Source organism: Orbicella faveolata, unplaced genomic scaffold (assembly GCF_042242905.1).
Source record: "Orbicella faveolata isolate gen_17 unplaced genomic scaffold, um_ofav_v1 contig_46, whole genome shotgun sequence".
Classification (NCBI taxonomy): Eukaryota; Metazoa; Cnidaria; class Anthozoa; order Scleractinia; family Merulinidae; genus Orbicella; species Orbicella faveolata.
Genome location: NW_028301576.1, coordinates 31,103,579 through 31,115,747, shown reverse-complemented (window position 1 = coordinate 31,115,747; position 12,169 = coordinate 31,103,579). Strand labels below are relative to the sequence as shown.

Genomic DNA, 12,169 nt, shown 5'->3' with positions numbered 1-12,169 from the left:
TATTAGTAATAGTCATCGAGTAGCGAAATTGGTGCCATCGAGTGTGACGCTTTCTTTCGTTTTATTCCCAAATAAATATTTCTTCAACTTGTATTTGCTAACTTTATTATTACCTTTTCTGTCCGACTAGTTGGGTGATACTAAAACAATTAGACCCTTCACCCTCAAGGGCCACGGGTCAATAGCCCATGAGGCAAAGCCTCATGGGCTATTGACCCGTAGCCCACAAGGGCTACAGGTCTAATTGTTAAATAATTAATCATAGAAGTGGAAGTAAAGGATTCCATTTCTTAGAAAATGCATCGAGGTTGTTGGACTCTGCGAAACTGTGATTTTAGGGACACAAGAAAAGCTGTTAAAATCGGGATCTTCTTGTTGACCCTGCAGCTCCATATATACAACTTAGAGGTGTCCAGTCTCAGATCCAGATATATGGCGGTGTGTTTTGAATAGTCCATCGTCATTAGATCGACCTGCTTAAGTTTTTCAGTCAAATTTTCCCAAAAGGTGGCTACTATTGTACAGTTCCAGAAGAGGTGGATCAGGTTTTTGGGATGGTTTGTACAAAAGGAGCAGTTTGGGTCCTGCTTTATATCAATTTTTGTTAAGAAAAGGTTTGTTGGTAAAATATGATGAAGGAATCTGAATTGAAAATTTACGAGTTTTGTGCTTTTTGTGCACCTAGCTGCCAGACAATAGGCGCTAGTGCAGTCAGCAGAATATCTTTCATCAGATTTAATGCTGTCATTCCATTTATCTTGGCTTTTAAAAGGAATGGTGCTTTTGAAAGAGAGGAGCTTCTGGTACACAGCTCTGTTCGCTTTATCGTTCTTAATGAAAGTCTCAGAGAAGGTATTGGGAGTGTCTGTGCTACTAGGTTCTTTACCAAGAAAGTTAGTGTTATAATGGTGCCGAAGGGCAGAAATAAGGCCAAAATACTTAATGGGTGGTATTTGTATATTGTAAGTGCTGATAAAATCTGCAAGGGGGAGAAAACTGCGTGAGTCTGTCATTAACTGGGCTACCTTAGTGATTCCATGTAGGAAAAGATGTTTGGACTGGTCTGTTTTCGATCCTAATTAGTGAATTATGCCATATGTGTTGTTCAAGAAATTGCTGCTCGGTTTTGATTTTATCATCAAAGTTAACCTCTGACCATATTTCTAAAATTTCTTGTAGAAAAGAGTCTTGGATCGATATCAACTTTGAAGTGTCAAGCTTGTTTAAATTACATGTAAAGACTAGTTTGCCACCATATTTCCTAACTTCAAGTTCAAAAAATTCTTTCCATTTTCTGCAGTTAGAATCATCAAGGTATTTTTTATTCCAAACAGTCTTGAGTGATTTGGTAGATGAAGCATTGTCAACCATTTTTAACCCTCCGTTTTTATAGTCGGTTATCATGACACTTCGCTTAATCTTATCGCCCTTATTGTCCCAAAGAAAGCTGTAGAAAAGATTGTTTATTTCTTTGATAGTTTTATGATTTGTTGCCAGCAGAGCTAAAATACACGTAAGTTGAGATGCTGCTAAGCTTTTAATAACTTGGATTTTGGTGAGTAATGTTAGCCGGCGATACTTCCAATTGCTTAAGATGTTTTTAATTTTGTCCGCTTTTTCTCTATAGTTTATATTTAATGTGATATTGGGATTGGTAGAAAGCCAGACACCAAGGACCTTTACTTTGTTTTCTGGCCATTTAAAGTTCTTCTCGGGAAAAAGTTTTCCCTTATTTCCCACCATTGATCCAATCCATAGAGCTTCGGTCTTTTCACTGTTGAGTCTGAGGCCAGACATACTGCCGAAAGTTTCGCTCGTCTGAAGTGTGGCGGATAATGACTAGCTAGTGCTGTTAAGAATGAAGGTTGTGTCATCTGCATACTGGCTAATTTTAATTTCTGAGTTGTTTACAGATATTCCTTTAATGTTCTTGTTCTATCTGGCTGCTTTAGCTAAGATTTCAGCAGATGATATAAATAGGTACGGCAAAAGAGGGCAACCTTGCCTAACACCTCTTTGAAGTTGAAAAAACAACTCACCCAGCCATTGTCTAGGACACAGCTTTCGATGTTCTTGTAAAATGTTTGAACCAGCTTATCAAAGAAGAGCCAAATCCAAAATACTGGAGCGTGTGCTCAATAAAGGACCATTCCAGCGAGCCAAATGCCTTTTCAAAATCTATAAAAAGCAATAGCCCTGGGATGTTTTTTTGAGAAGCGTAGTTCATGATGTTACTACGATTATCAGTTAAGTAAGGCACGAGGGAAGTTTGGTTACGAAGTTTTGGCGTCAAAATTATGGTGTTGTCATGGGCAACCTACAGTACAGCCCAAAAATAATGCACGCGCAAGAACTTCTTTTTGGGTCCGCATGCCGTCAACTTCTTGCGGCTTCTTGCGGGTCGCTTGTGCTTGGATCCTGCAAGACGCAAGAACTTCTTTGCGGTTAGGAGTTAAAACCACAAGAACTTCTTTGCAGTGTGATTTTTTATACACAAGAACTTCTTTGTGGTAGGATTTTCAACCCACAAGAACTTCTTTGCACTAACACTCTTAGCACGCGAAAATCCGTATCAAGACAGTACCGTCTTGGCGACGGGTTCTAAAAAACACAACTAGCAGACAACGAAAAAAAACATAACTAGCGCCGCACTTACCATAAGAAGCATTAACATGACAAATTCTTAACTCTTGACAATTTAAACTCTAAAGTTCAGTTCAGACAACGAACTTTTCATGAGTCTAACTTAACTCAAATTTGGACCGATCCCCGGGAACGACCAAAGAAAAAGTAATGAACGGATGCGCGTTTGATTAAACTTCGAATTCGTTGATCGGCGTGAGCTGTTGTTTACATGTTCCACAAAGCTGTATTTCAATCCATCAAAACGTAAACAAATATAACAGAAGAAGTTGATTCTCAGCCATACCGACTAACAAACAACTGAATCATCGACCTTACTACGTATACAGCTACCGTTACACAAGAGATTTTGGGAAGCTTCTTAATGATGTGACTAATATTATAAGTTCTAAAGTGTAAGCCATATAAAGTCTAAGCGCTGTTGAGGTCATCCCTGGAGAGAGTTCTCGTTCGTGAATAAATCAGTCGGTAGATTTTATCTCTGACAGTGGGAAGATTTTGGTCACGTGCTAAGCAACCTGTGAATCAAGAGCGTCTCAAAATAACTTTACAGATTGAGACAGAGATAAGGCCTTTGGCTTTTTGTTGGTCTATAATTATTTTCATCAGTTTAGTAACAGTGCATGTTTTATCGGTTGGTTCTGAACTAGATACTGGGTTCACTTTGTTTTGCTTTCCGGTGACATGGAGGAAATTTTACTGTTTACAATGTTACTACGATGTGTCCCGGAGTCCCGGACCTGCAGTATGACAGCGGCGTGAAATGAGTTTATTTGAAATGGCTTTTTCTGTCCGGGACAAAGGTTAAAAAAACATATTTACTGGGAAGTAACTTCCAAGTGTAACCCAAATTTTGAAACAAGCAAGTTTCTTAGTCGGCGAAAACAAGCACAGGACTACATGCATGCACGACAAAAGCGTGACTTTTCACTCATCAGTAATGTTTGAAGAGTTTATGCAAATTCAAGGCGTCACAACAACATGATTGTTATCAGTGCATGCTGTCTTGAAAGATTTCATTCAATGGGATTCTCTTCGAAATAAGAGGAATGCATAAGGCAAACTCATAAGATTTCGCTGTTCAGAAGATCATTTATGTGCTTATCACAACCATAGTTATACCAGTAATGTTTTACCGCATCGCAAACAGGGTAGAATTTACGAAGTTGGCTTCCATAGGCGACTTTCAAGTTTCCTTGATTACTGTTTGTTTAGAAACACAAAATATATTTTCTTCAAGGGCTTTTCGCGTGTAATACTAATTCTGCGAAAAGTTCTTAAAGAAACTTACAACATCGTAGTGCACACGCAGTCTTTGCGGTTCAGTGTGCGATTTGAACAAAAGTTGTCTTCGCTCACATACCCGCAAGAAGAAGACAACACTTCTGAATGATAATGAATTTTGCATTCAGAAGCAAAAAGCGTTGGACCCCAGACTAACTACATCGTAGTTCGATTTTTCTACGTGGACTGTTTCTTCATGAGCTTCATTACTTGGAGACGATTTGTGATTGTCGCATAATCTGCCAGCAGACTGTTCAAGTGATCGAAGGGCTTTTTTCCCATAGGTATCATGAACACGCGAGTGCGTTCGATATTATTTTCACAGTATAAGCAAACATAAATCCAGATCTGGTCTCAGCTGTTGGAAATATATCTCTACCCACTGCAGTGACATATCTTATGGATAACATTGCGAGCAAATGCTGAGCATTTCGACCACCAACATGGCACTTATAACCGAACAGACTGTTTGACCTGCAACAACTTCTTGTGCCTTCTTGCGGCTTGCAGTAAGATTCATAAGTTCTTGCGGCTTCTTGCGGTTAGATTTTCAACTTCTTGCGGCTTCTTGCGGTTAGACTTTCAACTTCTTGCGTTTCGAATGTTCTTGCAGGTAAACCGCAAAAACACAACATTTTTACTTCTTGCACCACTTCTTGCGCATGCATTATTTTTGGGCTGTACTGTACCTCGTTTCTGTTGGTAACAATATCAACAGCCGTTGGTCGCCTGTCACGTCGCCTACAATTTCGCGCGCTTTGCTGCCAATTGACATCAAAGGCCGACAAGTTGCCAACGGATACGGAGCCAGTTGCTCGTGACAACAACGCGATTTCTACGTTAAAACTTGGTGACCAAACTTTCGTCCCGCCTTACTCAACTGATAATCGTAGTATCTATCAATCTAATGTTTTCTCCAATAAATTGTCCTTTTAGGAAACCAGTCTGGTCATTATTGATAAGTTTTGAGATAACAGATTTTATTCGGTTTGCGATAGCTTTTGCAGCTATTTTGTAGTCGCCGTTGATAAGAGTTAGTGGCCACCAGTTTTTAATTAAGTGCAGTTCTGCATCTTTTTTTGGTATGAGTTTAATGATTCTGCATCTCTGTGTGATCGAAAGGCTTCCTTCATCATATGAATAGTTGAGTGCACTTATTAGAAGAGGAGACAAGTCTTTCCAAAAAATTTTGTAGAATTCAGCCAGGAGTCCATCAGTTCCAAGGGTTTTCTCCCGATCCATGCTTCTCAAAGCTTTTACGCACTTTTGTTCTGTTAAATGTCCTCCGCAACTCATTGCCTCGTTGTTGTCCAGAACCGTGTCACTTTCAGGTTGAAAAAGATCGTTTTCTGTTGGTATCACATTTTTTTGGGATGTGTAGAGTTCTTTATAAAAGGTTTCACAATCAGCAAGGATTTCTTTGTCAGATGTGACAAATTCTTGATCAGTGCTTTTAAGCTGGCTTATTGCACTCATTTTGAAGTGTCTTTTCTCAAGGTTTAGAAAATATTTGGTGTTTTTTTCGCCTTCATTGTACCATTTAATTTTACATCTCAAGATTGCCCCTTGGGTATGTACTTTGATAATCTCTTCTAATTCAATTTTGAATAACTCAAGTTGTTCTGTTTTATTTGTTTTTTGCATTTTGCTGATGGCAGCTGGCTGTTCCAGTTCCTCTTCTAGTAAGGCAATTTTTTCTTCTAACTCATGCTGTTTATGCAAAGTTTTATGCTTTTTGGCAGCAGCGAAGCTAAGAGATTTCTCCCCAGTTTTAAGTTTGATCATATCCCAAAGAAGTGCAGGGTTTAATGACTCATCGTTTTTGTATTCGTTCTGTGTTTCATGGATAGTTAACCTTATCAAATCAATGTAATCCTTATCGGCCAGAAGGGATATGTTGAGTTTCCAAAAACCAGGCCCTCTTGGGTTTGAGTGAAGAGATTTACTTAATGTGATCATTGAGTGGTCTGTCTTAAAGCCCGGTAGAATGTTTGCGGAGATAATGCTACCCAGCAAACTCCGACTTGTTAAGAAGAAATCTAGTCTACAGTGGACAGTAGGCTGTGTTTGGTGCCAAGTATACCTTCTTTCTTCGGGGTTCAATATTCTCCAGGCATCAACAAGATTGAGGTTATTGCATATCTCAAGGATGGTTTTTTGCGCATTGTGATGTGTTTTGGACAGGCCCCCTTTTTGATCTTTCTCTACATTAAGAACGAGATTGAAATCGCCTCCAATGATGATTTCGTCTCCTTCGAAATCTTGAATGTGATCAAGGAGATTTTTAAAGAAAGCAGGATCATCTTCGTTTGGAGCGTAAATATTTGTTAAGGTTATACTTTTTCCATCTGTTTTTAAGTCAAACAAGATAAAGTGCCCTGAATCATCGATATAGGTTTTCATAATTTGAAGATCGAAGTTATTATTAAAAAGAATGCTTACGCCAGCTTTGCTGCTAGAAAAAGAGCTGAAAATGCTTTGGTACCCCCATTCAGTAGCCCACAGGTGAGAATTTTCTTGCGAATGTACTTCTTGCAACATGTAAATCACATATTTTTTAGATCTGAGCCAATTAAAAGTTTCTCTTCTTTTAGCGTTATTCCCAAGGCCCCGTACATTGCGAGAAGCTACCGTGATAGTATTGTTATCTCTTTTGAATTGAAATAATAGGAGATACAACAGATATCTGCACTGCTTGATTATTCGACAATAACAGTGTTATTACCAGACAAAAATGTTTTGCATACAGTTCAGAAATTGTATTTTTTAAGCTTTGAGAGAAATTGTAAGCAAAAAATGTAGAAATATTTTTAGCGAGGTAGTTTACATAGCAATGCATACTGGAGTCGACAAAACAGCATTGTAATAATACGAAGAGTAAGCTGGTGACATGAAAACACAAACGGTTACATATAAACATACTAAAGCGCGAGTATTTAAGCAAGTATTAAAAAAAATAAAGCATAAACAAAAATTGCCATTGATAAACAACTTGTCGGGCTGGCTCTTGCTGAAAGATGCCCTCATGCCTTGTCATCATGCTTATTTGAAAACTGCCATTTGATCTTTCCGGTGCTTGATGATTTCCAATGGAAGATCGTGAAACATTTGGATATCAGTCTCTTCCAGTCATCGGCCTAAAGAGAAAATTTCCTTGACATCTTTATATCGAAGAAGTCTGGCAATTATAGGACGTGGAGCTGTGTCGCTATTCTGTTGGGTTGTTAGACAGTGTACACGTTGAGTTTCAATGCTGCGGGCGTTGTGGTAGTGAAGATCTCATTCCATAAAATTTCTTAACACTTCTTCGGTATCTTATTCTCGTACTTCTGGGATATTGAAAAATTTGATATTCTCTCTCCTGGAATAAGCTTCAAGGTAGAGGTTCTTGGAGGTGATGTCGTTTATTTGGTCGGTGAGCTTTCTCTCGCTCTCAATCAGAGAGGTTATTCTTTCATTTTGCTCTTCCATCTGCTTCTTTAACGCATCTCGATGTTCCTTACACTTGTTGCCATTGAAACTGCAAGACTTCTTTAATTCTGCTATATCGTTCTTAGCCGTTGCTTCAAACTCTTCGAGCTTGGCCGTTCTTGCTTTGAGGTTCCCCAAATTGGTTTCAATATTTCTGACGGAGCTTTCAATTGAATCAAGCTTACTCAGTCTCGTGATGATGGAGTTCAGTTGTTCTCCAAATTGTTCGATTTTGCTGAGAGCCTCCATGATTTCATCGTTTGCCTCGTAGTCGCTGTTCGTGTTCTCATCTGCCATTTCTGCAAGATCTCTGAGTTTTTTTGCTCCATGCAAAGGCAAAGTCTTGTCTCCAGAACTTGTAGACGATCTATTTCTGCATTTTCTGATAAAGTCAGATAATTTTTTCGGCCATGAAAAGCTTTTGGAAGGCGAATGGCTTTTAGCGTGCTCCTACTCCGCCATCACTCGGCCCAAGGAGTTTGTTGGGACCCTCTTTTAAGGCTCGTCGGCTTGTACTCAAGAAAGATGCAGCGCCAACGATTTTCCACTTCACTGTGGAACCTTGCAATCAAGCAACTGGACAGAAACAACGAAAAACAAGCAAAGAATGGAATGAGTCGCTCAGCTGTCCGTTCAGCTTTTGCAAAATGTAGAAACTTGGAGGTAACGGTTTGCATTGTTTAATATACCTATGACTAGTTTAACATCTTTTTTTTGTTGTTGAGTTGGCTTGAAAATGTTGTTCCCATAGCTATAGAGTGTTTCAATATCCTCACAAAATAGACAGCTTCAGTCATAATAGTTTGCTTGTGATGTGTTTGATTGGGAGCGTCAATTTCAAGTTCCCAGTAAAAATATTAATGGCTGCACTAAGCTAGGTAATACTTGCTTCTTCTACGGCAGGACGCAGGGACAAAAGGACATAACTATCTTGTGCTCCACGCAAAGCTGCTTTGGTTGATAATTAAGTTATGATACAGAGTTGGAAAGCAGCCTTCTGCAGCCGCAATTTGAAGGCTATGTAATATCGTTGTCACCCTTCTCAACAAGTTTCCCATGTACTAACATTATCAATTTCTGATTTATTAAAACGTAGGTCCTGTCCAAATTGCTTGACAGATCATCAGATTCTCACATCCATGTGAAATCTCCAGAATAAACCCTTGACCAGACCCCTACAAAAATGAAGGCTTGTATATTTACAGTCAATGGAAACCCGCGACCTAAGTCACCCAGAAACATATCAGTTGCAGTGCTAGTGTCTCCAGAGAAAGAAGAAGCTGCCTCACAAACATATAAAGAAATAAATTACAACAACGCTACACAAACTGCAATTATCCACCAGTTACAGGTAAGAAAACTGAGATCTTACCGAGCAAACTTTGCACACGCACATCCTGTTCCCAACAAACCTTATTTGCTTGTAGTACTTATTAAAGATACACTGTATGCAAGATTTTGTTCTCATTGGCATAATTACTATATTTCTAATTTCTCAAGGTAAGGAGTCATCAAACTCAGACCACCCGAATAAACTACAGATCCATCCAAATTCAAACAACTACTCCTAAAAGTAAGTCAGGACAAAATTATGACTTTTTCATTCCCAAAGACTGCAGCTAATTATTTCCTTTGATATTATTTTCAAACAGTGCTTTCAAATGCAGTTCAGTGTGCCTTGGGTGAAGAAGACTCCAAAAAATCTCCCAGTAAAAGGTTGACCTACCGGAAAAGTCAGAAGTCTCCCCTAATTCAGTAATAGGGACCTTTAGCAACTCATATTTTTTGAGCGATGGCAATGGCAGTGTAGGAGAGGGTCTGGATTGAGAATGACATTGTTCCTGCCAAATACAAACCTTTAGCACATTTCCAGCCATGTGTGAGGGTAAATCCTATTTGATACCACGAGGTGATGTTCGAAAGTTCATCAAAAAAACTTCGAGTAAAGGCGAGATGGTCATAATTTTGTTTTGTCTGCCCCCTCCCTTTCAAGATAGACCACATGTTACTTCGCTAAAAAATATACAACCATTTTCGAAATGCTCTCTGTGGCTGTCAACCTTTTCAAAAATGACCACACAAAATGAGCATGACTTTAAAAATATCCAAGTTGTTTTTGTCTAACTGAGGGGAGGCTAGGCACCCCCCAAAAAAGATTTTTCAGAGACCATTTTTGATCTTGGTATCAAAGAATACACCTTCTTGAAAAATGGACAACTGCAGCTACTCACACCAAAAACTATAACAGTGTCTGAATATATGATCTTAATTAGCATAGATTTTTGTTTCTCCTTAATTCTAGTTTCCATTAAGAAGGTATATCGAGTGGACGGGTGGGGTTTTTTGAGCAGTGCAAAAAAAAACATGTATGTTTTAAACCACTGTTAGCGAAGAGAGAGACCTGAGCGCTCGGTGTTCAATGGAAGTGAAAAGCTTGGCGCTTGCTCAAACAAACTACCCAGTATATTTTTTTTTAACATACTTGCGGTTAACAAGAATGGAAAGCTGGTCCGTCACCTTGTTCCAGCTATTGTATGGAGTGAAACTAAGCCGGTCTCGACGAAATAGGTGAGTTATTACTGTTTTTTCCCCCTGGCCTTTGATGGGCCATGGTTTGATATAAGAGGATGATTGCCATTACCATTTTATGCACAAGATGAAAAAAAAGGCTGCTCAGTCATGTTGATTGGACAGGACAAGACAGGAAAAACCAGCCTGAAGAAATCTTTGAAAGGAGAAAAAAACATTCAACCCAGACTCTCCATTTTTACTTGCCAGTAAAAAGATTATCAATTTTTTAAAATATAAACCATCAAACAGTTTCAATCAATGCTGCACCTGTTAGGCTACTTGGTAGAATCATGCTGATTGGACAGCACCAGACAGGGAAATCTTTGAAAGGAGAAAAAACCATCCAACCCAGACTCTCCATTTTACTTGCCAGTAAAAAAAGAGATTATAATTTTTTTTTTGTTATTTGGTTGATGTGTTTAACAACAAGCCATCTCTGTTGATCAGTATTATAAACAATTTTCAATGAAGCACCTGTTAGGCTACTTGGTAGAATGTCCATTTTTGGGGGGGGGAAGGGGGCTGGCATATGTTAACCCACAAGTTCTTCCAGCCGGCCAAAAACATCAAAGCATTTAAGTAGAAGCCTTTTTTCCTAAAGGCTTCCAAGCAGACCAAGAGCCTTTTTTCCAAAAGGCTTTGGAACAAACCTCTTAACAGGAGCTCAACCAGTCATTCCAAAGAAATTATGTTAAAAGGAGAGTAAGCAAACCAACCTTTTTTTTGGTCCACATTCACGTTGTCAAAGAACTCGCCGTATAGACTCATGTACACTGAAAAAATCCCACAGCCTACCATTTGTCAGGAAGATGGGCTTCTTTCCCTAGGAGTATTTGCAGGCAGTCAGAAGAACCTGAAACACCAAGGCTGCTAGACTTTGGCAGGTTAGCAAAGACTCTTCAAACCCTATTAGCAGGGTAGAAGCTAAAATTGTTTTGGTGGAGAATCTTGTATGGTGGATTCATATTAAACTCAATTACTGGGCTGTTACTGCACCATTTTATAGGTACAGTGTAACTTTGATAAATGTGACCAGCAGTTTACCAAGTGTAATCAACTGAAGATTCATCAGTTTGTACTCTGCAGTTTGAACAGTGGGGGTTAGTAAAGCCAGGGCACACCAATGGATGTTGTAATTTGGTTTTTTTAATCTGACCAACAAACTGGTCCATTTTTTGCACAAGGACCTATATTGAAGAGGGGAATTCCACCACAGAATAAGAACCCAATAATTCTAAGGTGTGTACATTTTATATGGTATTATTTTTTCTTATACTATATTCTATTATTTTTTCTTGTGCTATATTTTTTATGATAGTAGTAACATTTTTTAGTCCATTTAAAATTTGTTGACCGCTAGCTGGGCTGGTATAATACTGTCGAGAGAGACAGAAAAAAGACATAGAAGGAAATGGAGACAAATGCAAGAAAATACTTTGACAAAGCTTTTGGCCAAAAAAGTCCCCAGAGAATGGATTTGGAAACCTCAAGCAACAGGAAGGTTGGCATCTGTAACCTAATAATGTTTTCCCCCAGTCTCCTAGAAAATGGGAGGATGTACAAAATTTTGTCCAAAGTGACCAAAAGTACCTACTTCCTTTCCTGCTTGGCTACTAAAAAGAAGAGAGCAGTCAAGGTTATTACAAGATTACTACGAAAAAAATAACAAGAAAAGTACCAGCTAAAAAGAAGAGAGCAGTCAAGGTTATTACTATGAAAAATAGCTGGAACATTTACCAGCTAGAGTATAGGATTTTTATTTTTTATATTATCATCATGTCTTGCTCGTGGGTTCTGCTATAGTCTTTGACCAAAAAATGAGCCTTTACTGGCATGTTACACCATGTAAAAAGTTTGTTTTTTTTTCTCTCACTGTTGAATTTGGATTCAGAGGGCATTGGTGGTGCTACTTTTCTTTCTGAGGCCCTCAAAGTCAACACAACGCTGACAGAATTGAAATTGTCTTCAACCTGAAGTACATACAAATAGTTCAGATTTTCTTATCTCTTTCTTTTTATGGTTCCAGGTTGGGTTTGATGATGATGAACAAGGGGCTCCTGGAGAGAGCTCGAGAGGTAACTTTCTAGTTTTCATGCATTGATTAATTGACTGCACTAAACTATTTTTGGATCAATAGCCTCAAGCTTACCAAGACAGACTTATTACATGAATTCAAAAGCCATCCTCAAGAGGTACATGG

The 12,169-nt window shown here is 38.7% G+C and overlaps 2 pseudogenes; both read right to left on the bottom strand.

Annotated features, from left to right (window-relative positions):
* Positions 1-209: 209 nt before the first annotated feature.
* LOC149099692 (uncharacterized) lies at positions 210-1,404 on the bottom strand (annotated as a pseudogene).
* A 5,802-nt stretch (positions 1,405-7,206) lies between these two features.
* LOC149099691 (uncharacterized) lies at positions 7,207-8,539 on the bottom strand (annotated as a pseudogene).
* Between the last annotated feature and the right edge of the window lie 3,630 nt (positions 8,540-12,169).